At 47.9% G+C, this 25,957-nt stretch overlaps 14 non-coding genes across 14 annotated transcripts; all 14 read left to right on the top strand.

The window, feature by feature from the left end:
• The first annotated feature begins 827 nt into the window (after positions 1–827).
• LOC141184944 (U2 spliceosomal RNA) lies at positions 828–1,018 on the top strand. The gene has a single exon (XR_012259652.1). It is a non-coding gene; the product is annotated as a U2 spliceosomal RNA (small nuclear RNA).
• A 1,120-nt stretch (positions 1,019–2,138) lies between these two features.
• On the top strand, positions 2,139–2,329 carry LOC141185009 (U2 spliceosomal RNA). The gene has a single exon (XR_012259711.1). It is a non-coding gene; the product is annotated as a U2 spliceosomal RNA (small nuclear RNA).
• A 1,120-nt stretch (positions 2,330–3,449) lies between these two features.
• Positions 3,450–3,640, top strand: LOC141185514 (U2 spliceosomal RNA). The gene has a single exon (XR_012260170.1). It is a non-coding gene; the product is annotated as a U2 spliceosomal RNA (small nuclear RNA).
• Positions 3,641–4,760: 1,120 nt separating this feature from the next.
• On the top strand, positions 4,761–4,951 carry LOC141191123 (U2 spliceosomal RNA). Its single transcript, XR_012265125.1, has one exon. It is a non-coding gene; the product is annotated as a U2 spliceosomal RNA (small nuclear RNA).
• Positions 4,952–6,070: 1,119 nt separating this feature from the next.
• LOC141191111 (U2 spliceosomal RNA) lies at positions 6,071–6,261 on the top strand. Its single transcript, XR_012265114.1, has one exon. It is a non-coding gene; the product is annotated as a U2 spliceosomal RNA (small nuclear RNA).
• A 1,119-nt stretch (positions 6,262–7,380) lies between these two features.
• LOC141191100 (U2 spliceosomal RNA) lies at positions 7,381–7,571 on the top strand. Its single transcript, XR_012265103.1, has one exon. It is a non-coding gene; the product is annotated as a U2 spliceosomal RNA (small nuclear RNA).
• Positions 7,572–8,691: 1,120 nt separating this feature from the next.
• Positions 8,692–8,882, top strand: LOC141191089 (U2 spliceosomal RNA). Its single transcript, XR_012265092.1, has one exon. It is a non-coding gene; the product is annotated as a U2 spliceosomal RNA (small nuclear RNA).
• Positions 8,883–10,001: 1,119 nt separating this feature from the next.
• On the top strand, positions 10,002–10,192 carry LOC141191078 (U2 spliceosomal RNA). Its single transcript, XR_012265081.1, has one exon. It is a non-coding gene; the product is annotated as a U2 spliceosomal RNA (small nuclear RNA).
• A 1,122-nt stretch (positions 10,193–11,314) lies between these two features.
• Positions 11,315–11,505, top strand: LOC141185056 (U2 spliceosomal RNA). The gene has a single exon (XR_012259754.1). It is a non-coding gene; the product is annotated as a U2 spliceosomal RNA (small nuclear RNA).
• Positions 11,506–17,519: 6,014 nt separating this feature from the next.
• Positions 17,520–17,710, top strand: LOC141191067 (U2 spliceosomal RNA). Its single transcript, XR_012265070.1, has one exon. It is a non-coding gene; the product is annotated as a U2 spliceosomal RNA (small nuclear RNA).
• A 1,119-nt stretch (positions 17,711–18,829) lies between these two features.
• On the top strand, positions 18,830–19,020 carry LOC141191055 (U2 spliceosomal RNA). Its single transcript, XR_012265059.1, has one exon. It is a non-coding gene; the product is annotated as a U2 spliceosomal RNA (small nuclear RNA).
• Positions 19,021–20,140: 1,120 nt separating this feature from the next.
• On the top strand, positions 20,141–20,331 carry LOC141191044 (U2 spliceosomal RNA). Its single transcript, XR_012265048.1, has one exon. It is a non-coding gene; the product is annotated as a U2 spliceosomal RNA (small nuclear RNA).
• A 1,120-nt stretch (positions 20,332–21,451) lies between these two features.
• LOC141185394 (U2 spliceosomal RNA) lies at positions 21,452–21,642 on the top strand. The gene has a single exon (XR_012260061.1). It is a non-coding gene; the product is annotated as a U2 spliceosomal RNA (small nuclear RNA).
• Positions 21,643–22,762: 1,120 nt separating this feature from the next.
• Positions 22,763–22,953, top strand: LOC141185280 (U2 spliceosomal RNA). The gene has a single exon (XR_012259957.1). It is a non-coding gene; the product is annotated as a U2 spliceosomal RNA (small nuclear RNA).
• Positions 22,954–25,957: the final 3,004 nt, after the last annotated feature.

Here is a 25,957-nt window from a genome sequence, read left to right as displayed (position 1 = left end):
AAATAACTACAGGTGGTGAGATAAGCTGCACAATATAATTGACCTTTCAGTATATTGTTGCACACACACCATCTATTTAGCAAATGCCCTTGTTATCAACAGCAGCCTTTTAAACTCACCTGAGCTAACAGGTATGTGAGCTGGTTACTCTGCTGCGCTTAAAATTTCTTTTTTGGTTTGCTACAATGCCTTTTCTGAAACGTTGTCTCCCTCTGCTGGAACACTGACTTCTTTCATTTAATGCCTGCAGACTATAAAAGAGAAACCAACCCAAAAAGTTTGGTTGATTAGTCTGTGGCATTCTTTTAAACTGTTGCTTATGGCGGTCTCTGTGAGCTTCTCAGTGACATTCAGCCATCCAGGTATCCCGCCTGCAGTAGACGGAATGTGGCAATGGAACGCTGGCTGCGCGTGTCATAATAGGCTCTGAGCCTTTATATACCTGCGCACAGCAGCAGCCACCTTCAGTCTGCTGCTGGACAGCCAGCAGCAGCAGCAGCAGGAGAGGTAATTAATCAGCAACCCTCCTGCTAAGGGTAGACAGCTGCTCGTTCCACCCCCCCCCCCGCCTTAATTGGTTCTCCTCCCTTCCAACGGTGTTGAGGCGGGTGGGAACAGCCGGGGGTTGAGGGTACTGTGCTAAAAGAGGTGGAGTTATGCAGATCTAAAACGCGTGGATTGCAGCAGCAGCAAGCCGAAAAGTGCAGGCATGTGAGGGATCTAGAGGTTGACAGCATGTCTTCTTAACGGGAGTCCAGGTGGCCATCTCCACAAATGGACTTTTCAGAATCCTTGGGTGGCACCGTAGTCGGAAACCAATTCTGGTTATCGCTTCTCGGCCTTTTGGCTAAGATCAAGTGTAGTATCTGTTCTTATCAGTTTAATATCTGATACGTCCCCTATCTAGGGACCATATATTAAATGGATTTTTAGAACAGGGAGATGGAAAAAGAGCTTGCTCTGTCCACTCCACGCATTGACCTGGTATTGCAGTATCTCCAGGACCGGTGCACCCCTTCTTTAATGCAGTTTCTAAAATCAGAAATAATTGAATTCAATGCTTTTTGTTCATTTTGCTTGTTTGTCGGATTTTGGGATGGACTCTTTGGCTTTGCTTTTCTTCTCCTCATTGGATTTTTCATGTTAAAAGTTGCAGAAGCCAGATGACAAGCTCATTTTGGTTCAACTTCAGCAACTGTGCATTGCATTGCCATGTAATGTAATGTAATGCAATGCTATCTATCTAGCTCTCCCTCTATACTTCCTTTTGGATAAACAGACATATTAGGCAAGCATTTTGGAGCTTTCACCTAAATAACTACAGGTGGTGAGATAAGCTGCACAATATAATTGACCTTTCAGTATATTGTTGCACACACACCATCTATTTAGCAAATGCCCTTGTTATCAACAGCAGCCTTTTAAACTCACCTGAGCTAACAGGTATGTGAGCTGGTTACTCTGCTGCGCTTAAAATTTCTTTTTTGGTTTGCTACAATGCCTTTTCTGAAACGTTGTCTCCCTCTGCTGGAACACTGACTTCTTTCATTTAATGCCTGCAGACTATAAAAGAGAAACCAACCCAAAAAGTTTGGTTGATTAGTCTGTGGCATTCTTTTAAACTGTTGCTTATGGCGGTCTCTGTGAGCTTCTCAGTGACATTCAGCCATCCAGGTATCCCGCCTGCAGAAGACGGAATGTGGCAATGGAACGCTGGCTGCGCGTGTCATAATAGGCTCTGAGCCTTTATATACCTGCGCACAGCAGCAGCCACCTTCAGTCTGCTGCTGGACAGCCAGCAGCAGCAGCAGCAGGAGAGGTAATTAATCAGCAACCCTGATGCTAAGGGTAGACAGCTGCTCGTTCCACCCCCCCCCCGCCTTAATTGGTTCTCCTCCCTTCCAACGGTGTTGAGGCGGGTGGGAACAGCCGGGGGTTGAGGGTACTGTGCTAAAAGAGGTGGAGTTATGCAGATCTAAAATGCGTGGATTGCAGCAGCAGCAAGCCGAAAAGTGCAGGCATGTGAGGGATCTAGAGGTTGACAGCATGTCTTCTTAACGGGAGTCCAGGTGGCCATCTCCACAAATGGACTTTTCAGTATCCTTGGGTGGCACCGTAGTCGGAAACCAATTCTGGTTATCGCTTCTCGGCCTTTTGGCTAAGATCAAGTGTAGTATCTGTTCTTATCAGTTTAATATCTGATACGTCCCCTATCTGGGGACCATATATTAAATGGATTTTTAGAACAGGGAGATGGAAAAAGAGCTTGCTCTGTCCACTCCACGCATTGAACTGGTATTGCAGTATCTCCAGGACCGGTGCACCCCTTCTTTAATGCAGTTTCTAAAATCAGAAAGAATTGAATTCAATGCTTTTTGTTCATTTTGCTTGTTTGTCGGATTTTGGGATGGACTCTTTGGCTTTGCTTTTCTTCTCCTCATTGGATTTTTCATGTTAAAAGTTGCAGAAGCCAGATGACAAGCTCATTTTGGTTCAACTTCAGCAACTGTGCATTGCATTGCCATGTAATGTAATGTAATGCAATGCTATCTATCTAGCTCTCCCTCTATACTTCCTTTTGGATAAACAGACATATTAGGCAAGCATTTTGGAGCTTTCACCTAAATAACTACAGGTGGTGAGATAAGCTGCACAATATAATTGACCTTTCAGTATATTGTTGCACACACACCATCTATTTAGCAAATGCCCTTGTTATCAACAGCAGCCTTTTAAACTCCCCTGAGCTAACAGGTATGTGAGCTGGTTACTCTGCTGCGCTTAAAATTTCTTTTTTGGTTTGCTACAATGCCTTTTCTGAAACGTTGTCTCCCTCTGCTGGAACACTGACTTCTTTCATTTAATGCCTGCAGACTATAAAAGAGAAACCAACCCAAAAAGTTTGGTTGATTAGTCTGTGGCATTCTTTTAAACTGTTGCTTATGGCGGTCTCTGTGAGCTTCTCAGTGACATTCAGCCATCCAGGTATCCCGCCTGCAGTAGACGGAATGTGGCAATGGAACGCTGGCTGCGCGTGTCATAATAGGCTCTGAGCCTTTATATACCTGCGCACAGCAGCAGCCACCTTCAGTCTGCTGCTGGACAGCCAGCAGCAGCAGCAGCAGGAGAGGTAATTAATCAGCAACCCTCCTGCTAAGGGTAGACAGCTGCTCGTTCCACCCCCCCCCCGCCTTAATTGGTTCTCCTCCCTTCCAACGGTGTTGAGGCGGGTGGGAACAGCCGGGGGTTGAGGGTACTGTGCTAAAAGAGGTGGAGTTATGCAGATCTAAAACGCGTGGATTGCAGCAGCAGCAAGCCGAAAAGTGCAGGCATGTGAGGGATCTAGAGGTTGACAGCATGTCTTCTTAACGGGAGTCCAGGTGGCCATCTCCACAAATGGACTTTTCAGAATCCTTGGGTGGCACCGTAGTCGGAAACCAATTCTGGTTATCGCTTCTCGGCCTTTTGGCTAAGATCAAGTGTAGTATCTGTTCTTATCAGTTTAATATCTGATACGTCCCCTATCTGGGGACCATATATTAAATGGATTTTTAGAACAGGGCGATGGAAAAAGAGCTTGCTCTGTCCACTCCACGCATTGAACTGGTATTGCAGTATCTCCAGGACCGGTGCACCCCTTCTTTAATGCAGTTTCTAAAATCAGAAAGAATTGAATTCAATGCTTTTTGTTCATTTTGCTTGTTTGTCGGATTTTGGGATGGACTCTTTGGCTTTGCTTTTCTTCTCCTCATTGGATTTTTCATGTTAAAAGTTGCAGAAGCCAGATGACAAGCTCATTTTGGTTCAACTTCAGCAACTGTGCATTGCATTGCCATGTAATGTAATGTAATGCAATGCTATCTATCTAGCTCTCCCTCTATACTTCCTTTTGGATAAACAGACATATTAGGCAAGCATTTTGGAGCTTTCACCTAAATAACTACAGGTGGTGAGATAAGCTGCACAATATAATTGACCTTTCAGTATATTGTTGCACACACACCATCTATTTAGCAAATGCCCTTGTTATCAACAGCAGCCTTTTAAACTCACCTGAGCTAACAGGTATGTGAGCTGGTTACTCTGCTGCGCTTAAAATTTCTTTTTTGGTTTGCTACAATGCCTTTTCTGAAACGTTGTCTCCCTCTGCTGGAACACTGACTTCTTTCATTTAATGCCTGCAGACTATAAAAGAGAAACCAACCCAAAAAGTTTGGTTGATTAGTCTGTGGCATTCTTTTAAACTGTTGCTTATGGCGGTTTCTGTGAGCTTCTCAGTGACATTCAGCCATCCAGGTATCCCGCCTGCAGTAGACGGAATGTGGCAATGGAACGCTGGCTGCGCGTGTCATAATAGGCTCTGAGCCTTTATATACCTGCGCACAGCAGCAACCACCTTCAGTCTGCTGCTGGACAGCCAGCAGCAGCAGCAGCAGGAGGGGTAATTAATCAGCAACCCTCCTGCTAAGGGTAGACAGCTGCTCGTTCCACCCCCCCCCCGCCTTAATTGGTTCTCCTCCCTTCCAACGGTGTTGAGGCGGGTGGGAACAGCCGGGGGTTGAGGGTACTGTGCTAAAAGAGGTGGAGTTATGCAGATCTAAAACGCGTGGATTGCAGCAGCAGCAAGCCGAAAAGTGCAGGCATGTGAGGGATCTAGAGGTTGACAGCATGTCTTCTTAACGGGAGTCCAGGTGGCCATCTCCACAAATGGACTTTTCAGAATCCTTGGGTGGCACCGTAGTCGGAAACCAATTCTGGTTATCGCTTCTCGGCCTTTTGGCTAAGATCAAGTGTAGTATCTGTTCTTATCAGTTTAATATCTGATACGTCCCCTATCTGGGGACCATATATTAAATGGATTTTTAGAACAGGGAGATGGAAAAAGAGCTTGCTCTGTCCACTCCACGCATTGACCTGGTATTGCAGTATCTCCAGGACCGGTGCACCCCTTCTTTAATGCAGTTTCTAAAATCAGAAAGAATTGAATTCAATGCTTTTTGTTCATTTTGCTTGTTTGTCGGATTTTGGGATGGACTCTTTGGCTTTGCTTTTCTTCTCCTCATTGGATTTTTCATGTTAAAAGTTGCAGAAGCCAGATGACAAGCTCATTTTGGTTCAACTTCAGCAACTGTGCATTGCATTGCCATGTAATGTAATGTAATGCAATGCTATCTATCTAGCTCTCCCTCTATACTTCCTTTTGGATAAACAGACATATTAGGCAAGCATTTTGGAGCTTTCACCTAAATAACTACAGGTGGTGAGATAAGCTGCACAATATAATTGACCTTTCAGTATATTGTTGCACACACACCATCTATTTAGCAAATGCCCTTGTTATCAACAGCAGCCTTTTAAACTCACCTGAGCTAACAGGTATGTGAGCTGGTTACTCTGCTGCGCTTAAAATTTCTTTTTTGGTTTGCTACAATGCCTTTTCTGAAACGTTGTCTCCCTCTGCTGGAACACTGACTTTTTTCATTTAATGCCTGCAGACTATAAAAGAGAAACCAACCCAAAAAGTTTGGTTGATTAGTCTGTGGCATTCTTTTAAACTGTTGCTTATGGCGGTCTCTGTGAGCTTCTCAGTGACATTCAGCCATCCAGGTATCCCGCCTGCAGTAGACGGAATGTGGCAATGGAACCCTGGCTGCGCGTGTCATAATAGGCTCTGAGCCTTTATATACCTGCGCACAGCAGCAGCCACCTTCAGTCTGCTGCTGGACAGCCAGCAGCAGCAGCAGCAGGAGAGGTAATTAATCAGCAACCCTCCTGCTAAGGGTAGACAGCTGCTCGTTCCACCCCCCCCCGCCTTAATTGGTTCTCCTCCCTTCCAACGGTGTTGAGGCGGGTGGGAACAGCCGGGGGTTGAGGGTACTGTGCTAAAAGAGGTGGAGTTATGCAGATCTAAAACGCGTGGATTGCAGCAGCAGCAAGCCGAAAAGTGCAGGCATGTGAGGGATCTAGAGGTTGACAGCATGTCTTCTTAACGGGAGTCCAGGTGGCCATCTCCACAAATGGACTTTTCAGAATCCTTGGGTGGCACCGTAGTCGGAAACCAATTCTGGTTATCGCTTCTCGGCCTTTTGGCTAAGATCAAGTGTAGTATCTGTTCTTATCAGTTTAATATCTGATACGTCCCCTATCTGGGGACCATATATTAAATGGATTTTTAGAACAGGGAGATGGAAAAAGAGCTTGCTCTGTCCACTCCACGCATTGACCTGGTATTGCAGTATCTCCAGGACCGGTGCACCCCTTCTTTAATGCAGTTTCTAAAATCAGAAAGAATTGAATTCAATGCTTTTTGTTCATTTTGCTTGTTTGTCGGATTTTGGGATGGACTCTTTGGCTTTGCTTTTCTTCTCCTCATTGGATTTTTCATGTTAAAAGTTGCAGAAGCCAGATGACAAGCTCATTTTGGTTCAACTTCAGCAACTGTGCATTGCATTGCCATGTAATGTAATGTAATGCAATGCTATCTATCTAGCTCTCCCTCTATACTTCCTTTTGGATAAACAGACATATTAGGCAAGCATTTTGGAGCTTTCACCTAAATAACTACAGGTGGTGAGATAAGCTGCACAATATAATTGACCTTTCAGTATATTGTTGCACACACACCATCTATTTAGCAAATGCCCTTGTTATCAACAGCAGCCTTTTAAACTCACCTGAGCTAACAGGTATGTGAGCTGGTTACTCTGCTGCGCTTAAAATTTCTTTTTTGGTTTGCTACAATGCCTTTTCTGAAACGTTGTCTCCCTCTGCTGGAACACTGACTTCTTTCATTTAATGCCTGCAGACTATAAAAGAGAAACCAACCCAAAAAGTTTGGTTGATTAGTCTGTGGCATTCTTTTAAACTGTTGCTTATGGCGGTCTCTGTGAGCTTCTCAGTGACATTCAGCCATCCAGGTATCCCGCCTGCAGTAGACGGAATGTGGCAATGGAACGCTGGCTGCGCGTGTCATAATAGGCTCTGAGCCTTTATATACCTGCGCACAGCAGCAGCCACCTTCAGTCTGCTGCTGGACAGCCAGCAGCAGCAGCAGCAGGAGAGGTAATTAATCAGCAACCCTCCTGCTAAGGGTAGACAGCTGCTCGTTCCACCCCCCCCCGCCTTAATTGGTTCTCCTCCCTTCCAACGGTGTTGAGGCGGGTGGGAACAGCCGGGGGTTGAGGGTACTGTGCTAAAAGAGGTGGAGTTATGCAGATCTAAAACGCGTGGATTGCAGCAGCAGCAAGCCGAAAAGTGCAGGCATGTGAGGGATCTAGAGGTTGACAGCATGTCTTCTTAACGGGAGTCCAGGTGGCCATCTCCACAAATGGACTTTTCAGAATCCTTGGGTGGCACCGTAGTCGGAAACCAATTCTGGTTATCGCTTCTCGGCCTTTTGGCTAAGATCAAGTGTAGTATCTGTTCTTATCAGTTTAATATCTGATACGTCCCCTATCTGGGGACCATATATTAAATGGATTTTTAGAACAGGGAGATGGAAAAAGAGCTTGCTCTGTCCACTCCACGCATTGACCTGGTATTGCAGTATCTCCAGGACCGGTGCACCCCTTCTTTAATGCAGTTTCTAAAATCAGAAAGAATTGAATTCAATGCTTTTTGTTCATTTTGCTTGTTTGTCGGATTTTGGGATGGACTCTTTGGCTTTGCTTTTCTTCTCCTCATTGGATTTTTCATGTTAAAAGTTGCAGAAGCCAGATGACAAGCTCATTTTGGTTCAACTTCAGCAACTGTGCATTGCATTGCCATGTAATGTAATGTAATGCAATGCTATCTATCTAGCTCTCCCTCTATACTTCCTTTTTGATAAACAGACATATTAGGCAAGCATTTTGGAGCTTTCACCTAAATAACTACAGGTGGTGAGATAAGCTGCACAATATAATTGACCTTTCAGTATATTGTTGCACACACACCATCTATTTAGCAAATGCCCTTGTTATCAACAGCAGCCTTTTAAACTCACCTGAGCTAACAGGTATGTGAGCTGGTTACTCTGCTGCGCTTAAAATTTCTTTTTTGGTTTGCTACAATGCCTTTTCTGAAACGTTGTCTCCCTCTGCTGGAACACTGACTTCTTTCATTTAATGCCTGCAGACTATAAAAGAGAAACCAACCCAAAAAGTTTGGTTGATTAGTCTGTGGCATTCTTTTAAACTGTTGCTTATGGCGGTCTCTGTGAGCTTCTCAGTGACATTCAGCCATCCAGGTATCCCGCCTGCAGTAGACGGAATGTGGCAATGGAACGCTGGCTGCGCGTGTCATAATAGGCTCTGAGCCTTTATATACCTGCGCACAGCAGCAGCCACCTTCAGTCTGCTGCTAGACAGCCAGCAGCAGCAGCAGCAGGAGAGGTAATTAATCAGCAACCCTCCTGCTAAGGGTAGACAGCTGCTCGTTCCACCCCCCCCCCACCTTAATTGGTTCTCCTCCCTTCCAACGGTGTTGAGGCGGGTGGGAACAGCCGGGGGTTGAGGGTACTGTGCTAAAAGAGGTGGAGTTATGCAGATCTAAAACGCGTGGATTGCAGCAGCAGCAAGCCGAAAAGTGCAGGCATGTGAGGGATCTAGAGGTTGACAGCATGTCTTCTTAACGGGAGTCCAGGTGGCCATCTCCACAAATGGACTTTTCAGAATCCTTGGGTGGCACCGTAGTCGGAAACCAATTCTGGTTATCGCTTCTCGGCCTTTTGGCTAAGATCAAGTGTAGTATCTGTTCTTATCAGTTTAATATCTGATACGTCCCCTATCTGGGGACCATATATTAAATGGATTTTTAGAACAGGGAGATGGAAAAAGAGCTTGCTCTGTCCACTCCACGCATTGACCTGGTATTGCAGTATCTCCAGGACCGGTGCACCCCTTCTTTAATGCAGTTTCTAAAATCAGAAAGAATTGAATTCAATGCTTTTTGTTCATTTTGCTTGTTTGTCGGATTTTGGGATGGACTCTTTGGCTTTGCTTTTCTTCTCCTCATTGGATTTTTCATGTTAAAAGTTGCAGAAGCCAGATGACAAGCTCATTTTGGTTCAACTTCAGCAACTGTGCATTGCATTGCCATGTAATGTAATGTAATGCAATGCTATCTATCTAGCTCTCCCTCTATACTTCCTTTTGGATAAACAGACATATTAGGCAAGCATTTTGGAGCTTTCACCTAAATAACTACAGGTGGTGAGATAAGCTGCACAATATAATTGACCTTTCAGTATATTGTTGCACACACACCATCTATTTAGCAAATGCCCTTGTTATCAACAGCAGCCTTTTAAACTCACCTGAGCTAACAGGTATGTGAGCTGGTTACTCTGCTGCGCTTAAAATTTCTTTTTTGGTTTGCTACAATGCCTTTTCTGAAACGTTGTCTCCCTCTGCTGGAACACTGACTTCTTTCATTTAATGCCTGCAGACTATAAAAGAGAAACCAACCCAAAAAGTTTGGTTGATTAGTCTGTGGCATTCTTTTAAACTGTTGCTTATGGCGGTCTCTGTGAGCTTCTCAGTGACATTCAGCCATCCAGGTATCCCGCCTGCAGTAGACGGAATGTGGCAATGGAACGCTGGCTGCGCGTGTCATAATAGGCTCTGAGCCTTTATATACCTGCGCACAGCAGCAGCCACCTTCAGTCTGCTGCTGGACAGCCAGCAGCAGCAGCAGCAGGAGAGGTAATTAATCAGCAACCCTCCTGCTAAGGGTAGACAGCTGCTCGTTCCACCCCCCCCCGCCTTAATTGGTTCTCCTCCCTTCCAACGGTGTTGAGGCGGGTGGGAACAGCCGGGGGTTGAGGGTACTGTGCTAAAAGAGGTGGAGTTATGCAGATCTAAAACGCGTGGATTGCAGCAGCAGCAAGCCGAAAAGTGCAGGCATGTGAGGGATCTAGAGGTTGACAGCATGTCTTCTTAACGGGAGTCCAGGTGGCCATCTCCACAAATGGACTTTTCAGAATCCTTGGGTGGCACCGTAGTCGGAAACCAATTCTGGTTATCGCTTCTCGGCCTTTTGGCTAAGATCAAGTGTAGTATCTGTTCTTATCAGTTTAATATCTGATACGTCCCCTATCTGGGGACCATATATTAAATGGATTTTTAGAACAGGGAGATGGAAAAAGAGCTTGCTCTGTCCACTCCACGCATTGACCTGGTATTGCAGTATCTCCAGGACCGGTGCACCCCTTCTTTAATGCAGTTTCTAAAATCAGAAAGAATTGAATTCAATGCTTTTGGTTCATTTTGCTTGTTTGTCGGATTTTGGGATGGACTCTTTGGCTTTGCTTTTCTTCTCCTCATTGGATTTTTCATGTTTAAAGTTGCAGAAGCCAGATGACAAGCTCATTTTGGTTCAACTTCAGCAACTGTGCATTGCATTGCCATGTAATGTAATGTAATGCAATGCTATCTATCTAGCTCTCCCTCTATACTTCCTTTTGGATAAACAGACATATTAGGCAAGCATTTTGGAGCTTTCACCTAAATAACTACAGGTGGTGAGATAAGCTGCACAATATAATTGACCTTTCAGTATATTGTTGCACACACACCATCTATTTAGCAAATGCCCTTGTTATCAACAGCAGCCTTTTAAACTCACCTGAGCTAACAGGTATGTGAGCTGGTTACTCTGCTGCGCTTAAAATTTCTTTTTTGGTTTGCTACAATGCCTTTTCTGAAACGTTGTCTCCCTCTGCTGGAACACTGACTTCTTTCATTTAATGCCTGCAGACTATAAAAGAGAAACCAACCCAAAAAGTTTGGTTGATTAGTCTGTGGCATTCTTTTAAACTGTTGCTTATGGCGGTCTCTGTGAGCTTCTCAGTGACATTCAGCCATCCAGGTATCCCGCCTGCAGTAGACGGAATGTGGCAATGGAACGCTGGCTGCGCGTGTCATAATAGGCTCTGAGCCTTTATATACCTGCGCACAGCAGCAGCCACCTTCAGTCTGCTGCTGGACAGCCAGCAGCAGCAGCAGCAGGAGAGGTAATTAATCAGCAACCCTCCTGCTAAGGGTAGACAGCTGCTCGTTCCACCCCCCCCCCCCGCCTTAATTGGTTCTCCTCCCTTCCAACGGTGTTGAGGCGGGTGGGAACAGCCGGGGGTTGAGGGTACTGTGCTAAAAGAGGTGGAGTTATGCAGATCTAAAACGCGTGGATTGCAGCAGCAGCAAGCCGAAAAGTGCAGGCATGTGAGGGATCTAGAGGTTGACAGCATGTCTTCTTAACGGGAGTCCAGGTGGCCATCTCCACAAATGGACTTTTCAGAATCCTTGGGTGGCACCGTAGTCGGAAACCAATTCTGGTTATCGCTTCTCGGCCTTTTGGCTAAGATCAAGTGTAGTATCTGTTCTTACCAGTTTAATATCTGATACGTCCCCTATCTGGGGACCATATATTAAATGGATTTTTAGAACAGGGAGATGGAAAAAGAGCTTGCTCTGTCCACTCCACGCATTGACCTGGTATTGCAGTATCTCCAGGACCGGTGCACCCCTTCTTTAATGCAGTTTCTAAAATCAGAAAGAATTGAATTCAATGCTTTTTGTTCATTTTGCTTGTTTGTCGGATTTTGGGATGGACTCTTTGGCTTTGCTTTTCTTCTCCTCATTGGATTTTTCATGTTAAAAGTTGCAGAAGCCAGATGACAAGCTCATTTTGGTTCAACTTCAGCAACTGTGCATTGCATTGCCATGTAATGTAATGTAATGCAATGCTATCTATCTAGCTCTCCCTCTATACTTCCTTTTGGATAAACAGACATATTAGGCAAGCATTTTGGAGCTTTCACCTAAATAACTACAGGTGGTGAGATAAGCTGCACAATATAATTGACCTTTCAGTATATTGTTGCACACACACCATCTATTTAGCAAATGCCCTTGTTATCAACAGCAGCCTTTTAAACTCACCTGAGCTAACAGGTATGTGAGCTGGTTACTCTGCTGCGCTTAAAATTTCTTTTTTGGTTTGCTACAATGCCTTTTCTGAAACGTTGTCTCCCTCTGCTGGAACACTGACTTCTTTCATTTAATGCCTGCAGACTATAAAAGAGAAACCAACCCAAAAAGTTTGGTTGATTAGTCTGTGGCATTCTTTTAAACTGTTGCTTATGGCGGTCTCTGTGAGCTTCTCAGTGACATTCAGCCATCCAGGTATCCCGCCTGCAGTAGACGGAATGTGGCAATGGAACGCTGGCTGCGCGTGTCATAATAGGCTCTGAGCCTTTATATACCTGCGCACAGCAGCAGCCACCTTCAGTCTGCTGCTGGACAGCCAGCAGCAGCAGCAGCAGGAGAGGTAATTAATCAGCAACCCTCCTGCTAAAGGTAGATGTAGCACCCTGAGGATTCGGCTGCTACAGGGGTATTGCACCTCAACCCAGAGGTGTGATATTCCACTCCCGGGTAAGGATGGAGTGTGGAACTGAGCTCGGTAGGCTGCATGCACTACACACATCCCATTTCCGAGGGGCAGGCCGACGGTACTCCCACTTAGAAATGTGCAGGTACGACCGTGTCTGTCCCTGGCTGGAGTGGGAGGGGGGTGGAACATCCCAAGTAGTGTAGGGGCAGATAGGGGGAGCAGCCTGGGTAAAGTTAGGAGCTCATTGGGTGCTGGTCACCTGAGCTCGCACATAGAGGGATATATAAGGTGGGCACCAACTAAGATCAGGGTCAGTTGCAGAGAGTCAGCAAGCAGAGGAGAAGAGCGGCCCAGAGTGAGAGAGGAGAGAAGAGAAAGAAAGACCCAGAGATGGAGCAAGAAAGGACTCTAAGAACCCACATTCAATCCCCGGGTGAAGAGTCGGCACAGGGTACCGGATCCCAAACTGGTGGGGGCAAAAGCACACCCTAGCCAGAGACCGGAGGCCGTGGGCAGCATCTGCCACGGCCACCCATCACATCCACCCCGAAGGCAGACCACGTGGAGGGTCAGGGAACCCAAGGCCAAGGGTCTCCCAACAGAAGGCCCGAGGGAGCTGGACCTAGGTGGATCCCTGGTGGGGACGGCCAGAGGAAAGGACAGAAGGAGAGCTCAGGGTCACGCTCCGGACTTACTTGGGGGTTGGCCGAGTCCAGGACCTGGTGGACGCAGCACGGCTCGGGTGGTCACTTGAAGCTGGAGTGACCGGAACATCAGCAGTGAGTAAATACCCTAAACTGCATAACCCGACTCTGTCTCATCTATGCTGCACCATCACAACCCCCATCCTCTGCACCTGATCCCCCTGAGGCTATACCCCTCCCGTTGGGGGTTATCCTATCAAGCTGCACCAACACCATCAGCCTCAGTGGACCCTGCTGCAGCGGCGGCCGTAGTGACCGCAATCCAACGGGTGGCGTAGTCGACACAAAGAACTTAATAACATCTGTAGGACTGCCACATACAACTGAGCTTGACACCCTGGGCACGGACCGGGTCACAGCCACTCGGCGACTACAACTCCCATCTGATCCGGCTCCGGGTATTCCCCCTAAAGAATATGGCCCAGGGGGTGCGTCAACTTTGGCGTAGTCGGCAGGATTACGTGCCCGCAACACCCGGGTACTGCGTGCCTGAAGAAAAGTGCAAGTTTACCTCAGAAAGAAGTCTCCTGCCGGTTCCGGAGGGTCCCCGCCATCGGACCCCATCACCAGTCGATTCCCGCCGGTTGTCCGCCATTAACAGCTTTTTCCCGCCATCTGCAGAGTTTCCCGCCACTGGGAAGCGGTTCCCGCCATTTCCAAGGATTTCCCGCCTTGGCAGAGCGGACGCCATTATGGGCGTGCCAGAAGATGGTAAGAGGCCGCCTCTCATCGTGGGCCGGGACCGAAAATGGCGCCAAAAGTGGAAACCGCCCCCACCAACAGAGACTGTGATGCTGGAGGTGTCGGTCAGCGTGAAAGAACAGCCCCTGGAGCTGACAGTCACCAAGTTGCCCCGGGACCGCCCTCGAGGTGGGAGGAGACGAAAGAAAAGAACGAAGATGGGTGCTGCCTGGAGGAGTCTGGAGCGAGCGCACCCGGAGGCAAGAAGCCTGGAGAAGAGTATCGGAGGAGCTTACCCGGAGATGGCGAGAAAGCAGAGCAGCACCGGCCCGTTGGCCAGGAGCCTGCTAGAAACGGAGGAAGGAGAGCAGAGCAGCACCGGCCCGCTGGCCAGGAGCCTGCTGGAAGAAGAGCAGAGCAGCACCGACCCGTTGGTCAGGAGCCTGCTGGAAACTACGACCCCACTAGGCCTAGTGGAGGTCCCAGCACAGCTCCCCCGAGACCAGGAGTGTGCACAGACTGCCCTGGAGGGCCTCGCAAGGAGGATGGCCCGGGTACAGCGAGAGACATTGGCGGAGTGGAGCCGAGAGATGGCCCAGCAAACCAAGACCCGGAGCACGCCAACCAAGACGAGGAGACAGACCGCCTCTGAGGATGGCGCGGGAGGACCGAAGGCCGGAGACGGCGCCAAGAAGGGAGCCGAACGAGTGGAGGCAGGTAAAGGGGACGCCTATACCCCAAACCTGGAAACCGCGTACCTGCCCCAGCTCCCCGTCGCAGAGCCCGAAGTCTATCCTGCCGTGCCCGTAACCGCCACGCCACCGCTGCAGACTAGGCCTCAACCGGAAGCCGCCGACGCGACCCCTGTGACGTCACACGCCTCGACCCCGAGCGTGACCAAGCAGGAAATACCACCAGCCTGGTCGCAAGGCCTAGTACCCCCGGGCACCGCATTACCAACAGCGCCCCCTACCTCCGCGGAGCCCCCGGCCTGGTCGCAGGGCCAAGTAGCCCAGGGCGCCGCCGTCCTAACGGTGCCCTTCACCTTCCAGATACCCCAGGCCTGGCCGCAAGGCCTGGGCAACCCGGGCGCCAACACCACCGCGCCCATAAGACCAAGAGTGCCGCATCTGGGAGAGGACCTGTTTACCCAACACACGTGCCCGGATGGGCAGCCTTTCATCTGGCCCCAGGAATATCATGAACTGGAGCGGCAGAGGAAGGCTGGGGCCATGTGTGCACCCCTGATCCCGGCTCCAAAGCCCGTAAAGAGGATCTCGCCCCCGCTAGAAGAGGCCCAATTTGAGTGGGACCCCACCGGAGAAGATCTCATGGGGTTCACTCAAGAGACCCGGGCAGCTGCAGCAGAGCGTGCTGAGTGCTGCCGCCAGCAGCTCGAGGAGTTTGCAAGGGAGCGGAGAGAGAGGCGGGTCCGGGAACAACAGGCCCAAATAAGGAGCGCCGAGCAGAAGAGCCGGACCAGGAGGAGTCCCCGTGCAGCTCATGGTCCCCCTTCCACCGGGACTGTGATCAAGTTTAACATGCAGCACGGGTGGGGCTTCATCAGAGACCATCACACCCCCGGCGACGTCTTTGTCACGCGCAGAGACGTGGAGTCCCATCTGCCGGAGGGGCACAGAGGTCGTGACCTTTATATCGGGGACGAGGTCACCTTTACCCGGCACAAGTGTGCCAAAGGACCTTACGCCCTCCATGTGCATCGCCTGACAGAAGAGGAGCTGCGGTGTGAGGAGGAAGAGCAAGAGGACCCGGACGGGTCTGAAGCTAAAGGTAACCCCAAAGAAAGAGCAGGAGGAAGACGTCGTTAAGTACGGCAGAGCAGGTGCTGTAAATAGTTACCCGACCGGGGTACCTAGAAACTGTTAATGCAAATATAGTCCCCGTTGGGACCAGCAAGAGTAGACTGTTAACCCGTGTGTTCCCTATCCCCACTGACCGAGGACTGAAAGCGGTCATCCCTTCCCTTTACCTGGCCGAGGACTGAGAGCGGCCACACTACCCCTGTACATAGTTGCGCTTCCTAAGGCGCCCCTACTGGTTTTACCGTAAAACCACCTTTGAGAAAAGGAACTGTCGCATTTTGCCCGGTCAACAGTTGCACAGTGACCGGAGGAGGAGGAGAGCCGACGAGAATGTTTTATATAAAAAGTTTTACTGATGCGCTGATTTATATGATGTTTTATATGTTTTATATGTTTATGTTTATGAAAAAAAAAAATTGTATGTTTGGATGTTTTTGTCTTACAGCCCGAGGACGTGCTGTGATTTACCAGGGGGGAATGTAGCACCCTGAGGATTCGGCTGCTACAGGGGTATTGCACCTCAACCCAGAGGTGTGATATTCCACTCCCGGGTAAGGATGGAGTGTGGAACTGAGCTCGGTAGGCTGCATGCACTACACACATCCCATTTCCGAGGGGCAGGCCGACGGTACTCCCACTTAGAAATGTGCAGGTACGACCGTGTCTGTCCCTGGCTGGAGTGGGAGGGGGGTGGAACATCCCAAGTAGTGTAGGGGCAGATAGGGGGAGCAGCCTGGGTAAAGTTAGGAGCTCATTGGGTGCTGGTCACCTGAGCTCGCACATAGAGTGATATATAAGGTGGGCACCAACTAAGATCAGGGTCAGTTGCAGAGAGTCAGCAAGCAGAGGAGAAGAGCGGCCCAGAGTGAGAGAGGAGAGAAGAGAAAGAAAGACCCAGAGGGGGAGCAAGAAAGGACTCTAAGAACCCACATTCAATCCCCGGGTGAAGAGTCGGCACAGGGTACCGGATCCCAAACTGGTGGGGGGCAAAAGCACACCCTAGCCAGAGACCGGAGGCCGTGGGCAGCATCTGCCACGGCCACCCATCACATCCACCCCGAAGGCAGACCACGTGGAGGGTCAGGGAACCCAAGGCCAAGGGTCTCCCAACAGAAGGCCCGAGGGAGCTGGACCTAGGTGGATCCCTGGTGGGGACGGCCAGAGGAAAGGACAGAAGGAGAGCTCAGGGTCACGCTCCGGACTTACTTGGGGGTTGGCCGAGTCCAGGACCTGGTGGACGCAGCACGGCTCGGGTGGTCACTTGAAGCTGGAGTGACCGGAACATCAGCAGTGAGTAAATACCCTAAACTGCATAACCCGACTCTGTCTCATCTATGCTGCACCATCACAACCCCCATCCTCTGCACCTGATCCCCCTGAGGCTATACCCCTCCCGTTGGGGGTTATCCTATCAAGCTGCACCAACACCATCAGCCTCAGTGGACCCTGCTGCAGCGGCGGCCGTACTGACCGCAATCCAACGGGTGGCGTAGTCGACACAAAGAACTTAATAACATCTGTAGGACTGCCACATACAACTGAGCTTGACACCCTGGGCACGGACCGGGTCACAGCCACTCGGCGACTACAACTCCCATCTGATCCGGCTCCGGGTATTCCCCCTAAAGAATATGGCCCAGGGGGTGCGTCATAGACAGCTGCTCGTTCCACCCCGCCCCGCCTTAATTGGTTCTCCTCCCTTCCAACGGTCTTGAGGCGGGTGGGAACAGCCGGGGGTTGAGGGTACTGTGCTAAAAGAGGTGGAGTTATGCAGATCTAAAACGCGTGGATTGCAGCAGCAGCAAGCCGAAAAGTGCAGGCATGTGAGGGATCTAGAGGTTGACAGCATGTCTTCTTAACGGGAGTCCAGGTGGCCATCTCCACAAATGGACTTTTCAGAATCCTTGGGTGGCACCGTAGTCGGAAACCAATTCTGGTTATCGCTTCTCGGCCTTTTGGCTAAGATCAAGTGTAGTATCTGTTCTTATCAGTTTAATATCTGATACGTCCCCTATCTGGGGACCATATATTAAATGGATTTTTAGAACAGGGAGATGGAAAAAGAGCTTGCTCTGTCCACTCCACGCATTGACCTGGTATTGCAGTATCTCCAGGACCGGTGCACCCCTTCTTTAATGCAGTTTCTAAAATCAGAAAGAATTGAATTCAATGCTTTTTGTTCATTTTGCTTGTTTGTCGGATTTTGGGATGGACTCTTTGGCTTTGCTTTTCTTCTCCTCATTGGATTTTTCATGTTAAAAGTTGCAGAAGCCAGATGACAAGCTCATTTTGGTTCAACTTCAGCAACTGTGCATTGCATTGCCATGTAATGTAATGTAATGCAATGGTATCTATCTAGCTCTCCCTCTATACTTCCTTTTGGATAAACAGACATATTAGGCAAGCATTTTGGAGCTTTCACCTAAATAACTACAGGTGGTGAGATAAGCTGCACAATATAATTGACCTTTCAGTATATTGTTGCACACACACCATCTATTTAGCAAATGCCCTTGTTATCAACAGCAGCCTTTTAAACTCACCTGAGCTAACAGGTATGTGAGCTGGTTACTCTGCTGCGCTTAAAATTTCTTTTTTGGTTTGCTACAATGCCTTTTCTGAAACGTTGTCTCCCTCTGCTGGAACACTGACTTCTTTCATTTAATGCCAGCAGACTATAAAAGAGAAACCAACCCAAAAAGTTTGGTTGATTAGTCTGTGGCATTCTTTTAAACTGTTGCTTATGGCGGTCTCTGTGAGCTTCTCAGTGACATTCAGCCATCCAGGTATCCCGCCTGCAGTAGACGGAATGTGGCAATGGAACGCTGGCTGCGCGTGTCATAATAGGCTCTGAGCCTTTATATACCTGCGCACAGCAGCAGCCACCTTCAGTCTGCTGCTGGACAGCCAGCAGCAGCAGCAGCAGGAGAGGTAATTAATCAGCAACCCTCCTGCTAAGGGTAGACAGCTGCTCGTTCCACCCCCCCCCGCCTTAATTGGTTCTCCTCCCTTCCAACGGTGTTGAGGCGGGTGGGAACAGCCGGGGGTTGAGGGTACTGTGCTAAAAGAGGTGGAGTTATGCAGATCTAAAACGCGTGGATTGCAGCAGCAGCAAGCCGAAAAGTGCAGGCATGTGAGGGATCTAGAGGTTGACAGCATGTCTTCTTAACGGGAGTCCAGGTGGCCATCTCCACAAATGGACTTTTCAGAATCCTTGGGTGGCACCGTAGTCGGAAACCAATTCTGGTTATCGCTTCTCGGCCTTTTGGCTAAGATCAAGTGTAGTATCTGTTCTTATCAGTTTAATATCTGATACGTCCCCTATCTGGGGACCATATATTAAATGGATTTTTAGAACAGGGAGATGGAAAAAGAGCTTGCTCTGTCCACTCCACGCATTGACCTGGTATTGCAGTATCTCCAGGACCGGTGCACCCCTTCTTTAATGCAGTTTCTAAAATCAGAAAGAATTGAATTCAATGCTTTTTGTTCATTTTGCTTGTTTGTCGGATTTTGGGATGGACTCTTTGGCTTTGCTTTTCTTCTCCTCATTGGATTTTTCATGTTAAAAGTTGCAGAAGCCAAATGACAAGCTCATTTTGGTTCAACTTCAGCAACTGTGCATTGCATTGCCATGTAATGTAATGTAATGCAATGCTATCTATCTAGCTCTCCCTCTATACTTCCTTTTGGATAAACAGACATATTAGGCAAGCATTTTGGAGCTTTCACCTAAATAACTACAGGTGGTGAGATAAGCTGCACAATATAATTGACCTTTCAGTATATTGTTGCACACACACCATCTATTTAGCAAATGCCCTTGTTATCAACAGCAGCCTTTTAAACTCACCTGAGCTAACAGGTATGTGAGCTGGTTACTCTGCTGCGCTTAAAATTTCTTTTTTGGTTTGCTACAATGCCTTTTCTGAAACGTTGTCTCCCTCTGCTGGAACACTGACTTCTTTCATTTAATGCCTGCAGACTATAAAAGAGAAACCAACCCAAAAAGTTTGGTTGATTAGTCTGTGGCATTCTTTTAAACTGTTGCTTATGGCGGTCTCTGTGAGCTTCTCAGTGACATTCAGCCATCCAGGTATCCCGCCTGCAGTAGACGGAATGTGGCAATGGAACGCTGGCTGCGCGTGTCATAATAGGCTCTGAGCCTTTATATACCTGCGCACAGCAGCAGCCACCTTCAGTCTGCTGCTGGACAGCCAGCAGCAGCAGCAGCAGGAGAGGTAATTAATCAGCAACCCTCCTGCTAAGGGTAGACAGCTGCTCGTTCCACCCCCCCCCCGCCTTAATTGGTTCTCCTCCCTTCCAACGGTGTTGAGGCGGGTGGGAACAGCCGGGGGTTGAGGGTACTGTGCTAAAAGAGGTGGAGTTATGCAGATCTAAAACGCGTGGATTGCAGCAGCAGCAAGCCGAAAAGTGCAGGCATGTGAGGGATCTAGAGGTTGACAGCATGTCTTCTTAACGGGAGTCCAGGTGGCCATCTCCACAAATGGACTTTTCAGAATCCTTGGGTGGCACCGTAGTCGGAAACCAATTCTGGTTATCGCTTCTCGGCCTTTTGGCTAAGATCAAGTGTAGTATCTGTTCTTATCAGTTTAATATCTGATACGTCCCCTATCTGGGGACCATATATTAAATGGATTTTTAGAACAGGGAGATGGAAAAAGAGCTTGCTCTGTCCACTCCACGCATTGACCTGGTATTGCAGTATCTCCAGGACCGGTGCACCCCTTCTTTAATGCAGTTTCTAAAATCAGAAAGAATTGAATTCAATGCTTTTTGTTCATTTTGCTTGTTTGTCGGATTTTGGGATGGACTCTTTGGCTTTGTTTTTCTTCTCCTCATTGGATTTTTCATGTTAAAAGTTGCAGAAGCCAAATGACAAGCTCATTTTGGTTCAACTTCAGCAACTGTGCATTGCATTGCCATGTAATGTAATGTAATGCAATGCTATCTATCTAGCTCTCCCTCTATACTTCCTTTTGGATAAACAGACATATTAGGCAAGCATTTTGGAGCTTTCACCTAAATAACTACAGGTGGTGAGATAAGCTGCACAATATAATTGACCTTTCAGTATATTGTTGCACACACACCATCTATTTAGCAAATGCCCTTGTTATCAACAGCAGCCTTTTAAACTCACCTGAGCTAACAGGTATGTGAGCTGGTTACTCTGCTGCGCTTAAAATTTCTTTTTTGGTTTGCTACAATGCCTTTTCTGAAACGTTGTCTCCCTCTGCTGGAACACTGACTTCTTTCATTTAATGCCTGCAGACTATAAAAGAGAAACCAACCCAAAAAGTTTGGTTGATTAGTCTGTGGCATTCTTTTAAACTGTTGCTTATGGCGGTCTCTGTGAGCTTCTCAGTGACATTCAGCCATCCAGGTATCCCGCCTGCAGTAGACGGAATGTGGCAATGGAACGCTGGCTGCGCGTGTCATAATAGGCTCTGAGCCTTTATATACCTGCGCACAGCAGCAGCCACCTTCAGTCTGCTGCTGGACAGCCAGCAGCAGCAGCAGCAGGAGAGGTAATTAATCAGCAACCCTCCTGCTAAGGGTAGACAGCTGCTCGTTCCACCCCCCCCCCGCCTTAATTGGTTCTCCTCCCTTCCAACGGTGTTGAGGCGGGTGGGAACAGCCGGGGGTTGAGGGTACTGTGCTAAAAGAGGTGGAGTTATGCAGATCTAAAACGCGTGGATTGCAGCAGCAGCAAGCCGAAAAGTGCAGGCATGTGAGGGATCTAGAGGTTGACAGCATGTCTTCTTAACGGGAGTCCAGGTGGCCATCTCCACAAATGGACTTTTCAGAATCCTTGGGTGGCACCGTAGTCGGAAACCAATTCTGGTTATCGCTTCTCGGCCTTTTGGCTAAAATCAAGTGTAGTATCTGTTCTTATCAGTTTAATATCTGATACGTCCCCTATCTGGGGACCATATATTAAATGGATTTTTAGAACAGGGAGATGGAAAAAGAGCTTGCTCTGTCCACTCCACGCATTGACCTGGTATTGCAGTATCTCCAGGACCGGTGCACCCCTTCTTTAATGCAGTTTCTAAAATCAGAAAGAATTGAATTCAATGCTTTTTGTTCATTTTGCTTGTTTGTCGGATTTTGGGATGGACTCTTTGGCTTTGTTTTTCTTCTCCTCATTGGATTTTTCATGTTAAAAGTTGCAGAAGCCAGATGACAAGCTCATTTTGGTTCAACTTCAGCAACTGTGCATTGCATTGCCATGTAATGTAATGTAATGCAATGCTATCTATCTAGCTCTCCCTCTATACTTCCTTTTGGATAAACAGACATATTAGGCAAGCATTTTGGAGCTTTCACCTAAATAACTACAGGTGGTGAGATAAGCTGCACAATATAATTGACCTTTCAGTATATTGTTGCACACACACCATCTATTTAGCAAATGCCCTTGTTATCAACAGCAGCCTTTTAAACTCACCTGAGCTAACAGGTATGTGAGCTGGTTACTCTGCTGCGCTTAAAATTTCTTTTTTGGTTTGCTACAATGCCTTTTCTGAAACGTTGTCTCCCTCTGCTGGAACACTGACTTCTTTCATTTAATGCCTGCAGACTATAAAAGAGAAACCAACCCAAAAAGTTTGGTTGATTAGTCTGTGGCATTCTTTTAAACTGTTGCTTATGGCGGTCTCTGTGAGCTTCTCAGTGACATTCAGCCATCCAGGTATCCCGCCTGCAGTAGACGGAATGTGGCAATGGAACGCTGGCTGCGCGTGTCATAATAGGCTCTGAGCCTTTATATACCTGCGCACAGCAGCAGCCACCTTCAGTCTGCTGCTGGACAGCCAGCAGCAGCAGCAGCAGGAGAGGTAATTAATCAGCAACCCTCCTGCTAAGGGTAGACAGCTGCTCGTTCCACCCCCCCCCCGCCTTAATTGGTTCTCCTCCCTTCCAACGGTGTTGAGGCGGGTGGGAACAGCCGGGGGTTGAGGGTACTGTGCTAAAAGAGGTGGAGTTATGCAGATCTAAAACGCGTGGATTGCAGCAGCAGCAAGCCGAAAAGTGCAGGCATGTGAGGGATCTAGAGGTTGACAGCATGTCTTCTTAACGGGAGTCCAGGTGGCCATCTCCACAAATGGACTTTTCAGAATCCTTGGGTGGCACCGTAGTCGGAAACCAATTCTGGTTATCGCTTCTCGGCCTTTTGGCTAAGATCAAGTGTAGTATCTGTTCTTATCAGTTAAATATCTGATACGTCCCCTAAATGGGGACCATATATTAAATGGATTTTTAGAACAGGGAGATGGAAAAAGAGCTTGCTCTGTCCACTCCACGCATTGACCTGGTATTGCAGTATCTCCAGGACCGGTGCACCCCTTCTTTAATGCAGTTTCTAAAATCAGAAAGAATTGAATTCAATGCTTTTTGTTCATTTTGCTTGTTTGTCGGATTTTGGGATGGACTCTTTGGCTTTGCTTTTCTTCTCCTCATTGGATTTTTCATGTTAAAAGTTGCAGAAGCCAGATGACAAGCTCATTTTGGTTCAACTTCAGCAACTGTGCATTGCATTGCCATGTAATGTAATGTAATGCAATGCTATCTATCTAGCTCTCCCTCTATACTTCCTTTTGGATAAACAGACATATTAGGCAAGCATTTTGGAGCTTTCACCTAAATAACTACAGGTGGTGAGATAAGCTGCACAATATAATTGACCTTTCAGTATATTGTTGCACACACACCATCTATTTAGCAAATGCCCTTGTTATCAACAGCAGCCTTTTAAACTCACCTGAGCTAACAGGTATGTGAGCTGGTTACTCTGCTGCGCTTAAAATTTCTTTTTTGGTTTGCTACAATGCCTTTTCTGAAACGTTGTCTCCCTCTGCTGGAACACTGACTTCTTTCATTTAATGCCTGCAGACTATAAAAGAGAAACCAACCCAAAAAGTTTGGTTGATTAGTCTGTGGCATTCTTTTAAACTGTTGCTTATGGCGGTCTCTGTGAGCTTCTCAGTGACATTCAGCCATCCAGGTATCCCGCCTGCAGTAGACGGAATGTGGCAATGGAACGCTGGCTGCGCGTGTCATAATAGGCTCTGAGCCTTTATATACCTGCGCACAGCAGCAGCCACCTTCAGTCTGCTGCTGGACAGCCAGCAGCAGCAGCAGCAGGAGAGGTAATTAATCAGCAACCCTCCTGCTAAGGGTAGACAGCTGCTCGTTCCACCCCCCCCCCGCCTTAATTGGTTCTCCTCCCTTCCAACGGTGTTGAGGCGGGTGGGAACAGCCGGGGGTTGAGGGTACTGTGCTAAAAGAGGTGGAGTTATGCAGATCTAAAACGCGTGGATTGCAGCAGCAGCAAGCCGAAAAGTGCAGGCATGTGAGGGATCTAGAGGTTGACAGCATGTCTTCTTAACGGGAGTCCAGGTGGCCATCTCCACAAAAGGACTTTTCAGAATCCTTGGGTGGCACCGTAGTCGGAAACCAATTCTGGTTATCGCTTCTCGGCCTTTTGGCTGCGATCTAGTGTTGGTTTTACTGGCATTGGTTGTAGTTGGAAGGTGCCTGGGGTACCCCGCCTCTTGGCCTTGGGTTCGGGTCCCACTCTTGTAGTGGGGCTTAGGCCCTTGCTGCTATAAGGAGGTGGGCTTAGTCCCTGGGCAACGGGTTGCGATCCCAGCTGTACAGTCCTAGGATTGTTCAGCGACTCCTTAGTTGCGGAAATCCCCCATTATTGGTTGCGGAAATCCCCGTTTTCCTGTTGCGGAAATCCTTGTTTCACCATGGATTCAGATCCAGGTGAAATTCCGACCTATGCCCGGTTACGGCATACGGTGCGGTTTTACTTCCATGAGGGAGGTAAAGATAACAGAGGTTTACGTTTTATTGTGGATGATCTTCTTGTGAAATTTTTTTCAATCCAGAAATCCGAGATCCTGGCAATCAAAGACTACCCGAAGCGTGGTGTATACGATGTCACATTCACTGAAAAAGGTATCCACCAAGATTTTTGCCGTAAAATGAATGATCCTGATATAATTTACCAGAGAAAGCCAATCTTTAAAGGTGTTAAAATTGTCGAACATGAATTAGATGTGATAAAAACTGTAATTGTTAAAATTTACTCTCCTTATACAAAAGAAAGCGATGTTATTTCATTTTTATCCAATTATTTCAGCAAAGTGGTAAGCCATGGAAAAGTTATGAATGAGTGCGGAGTTTGGGCGTGTAAGTGGAAATTTACGGTGACATGTATTAAGGACCCTTCAAGTCCGGGGGGTATAAGACTTCCCCCAGCACGTTTTAGAATTGGAAACACGAATGGTGACCTCTTTTTTAATGGGATGCCAGCATTCTGTAGGAAATGCAAAAAATACGGCCATTCTAACTGTGACATTACTTGTGTAGCCTGTGGGAGCAAAGACCATAAAACTGAAAATTGTACAACTGGAATTTTTTGTAGCAACTGTGTTTCCAGAGGTCATGCTTTTTCTCATTGTCCTTTTAGGAATACCTCAAAGAGAGCTCAAGCTGGGCAAACAGAGAGACCTTCACCCCCTGAACCAGAAAAGCCCTCACCCCCTGACCAACCCTCGGCTGGTTCGGACAAGCCCGCGGAGGAGAATGAGGGGGAGAGTATGGAAATACCGACCGAGGATGGTGAGCCATGGTGTACTGTTGGAAACTCGAAGCAAAAGAGGGAACGGCGTGGTAACCCACAAACAGAAACCCCTGCGGAGGGACCGAGGGTGGGTGCTACAGGCCAATCCTCACCTTCGAATCCTCCTGGGAATACTCAAGGGCGCGAACAGTCTGGGCCAAAAAAACGCAGGTTGCACGGAGTGGATAGGGCACCTAAGGAAGTACCCCCACCGGAACCCCCGGATGGAAGTGGGAAACCTCAAACGGTGCCTTTACAGGGTGAGGAGGTTGCCAATGTCCCACCCCCTTCAGAAATGGAGGGGGAGATGGAGATGGCTGACTCAGTGATCCTGGAAACTCCTGAAAATAAGTGGTCAACGTCTGAGACGCATGTGCTCGATACGATTCCCCCAGATGGTGCCTCGATAGGGGTCCAAATGGGGGTTCGTGAGCAAAGAGGCAGGCAATACGACCAAGCAGAGTTGGACAGAATGGAACAAGAGTATATCCTGGGAGGTCTACGGTCTGGGACACTAACAGATGAGGAGTCCTCCGTGACGGGCTCTCTGTTGACGATCAATGATCCCTCATCTCCTGGAATAGAAATATAAACCAGCTGAGGTAAGAGTTTGAAAGAATGCTAAATTTCCTTTTTTTCTCTTATGGCAGGGATTAGTGGTTTTTCTCTTAACGCTAGAGGGTTGAAAACTAAGACCAGAAGAGTTGCTCTCTTTGATT

The sequence above is a fragment of the Phyllobates terribilis genome, unplaced genomic scaffold, assembly GCF_046119375.1.
Source record: "Phyllobates terribilis strain yellow unplaced genomic scaffold, ASM4611937v1 Scaffold_40__1_contigs__length_11209783, whole genome shotgun sequence".
Taxonomy (NCBI): Eukaryota; Metazoa; Chordata; class Amphibia; order Anura; family Dendrobatidae; genus Phyllobates; species Phyllobates terribilis.
The sequence above is the reverse complement of the archived record's forward strand: the minus strand, read 5'-3'. Positions and strand labels throughout refer to the sequence as shown.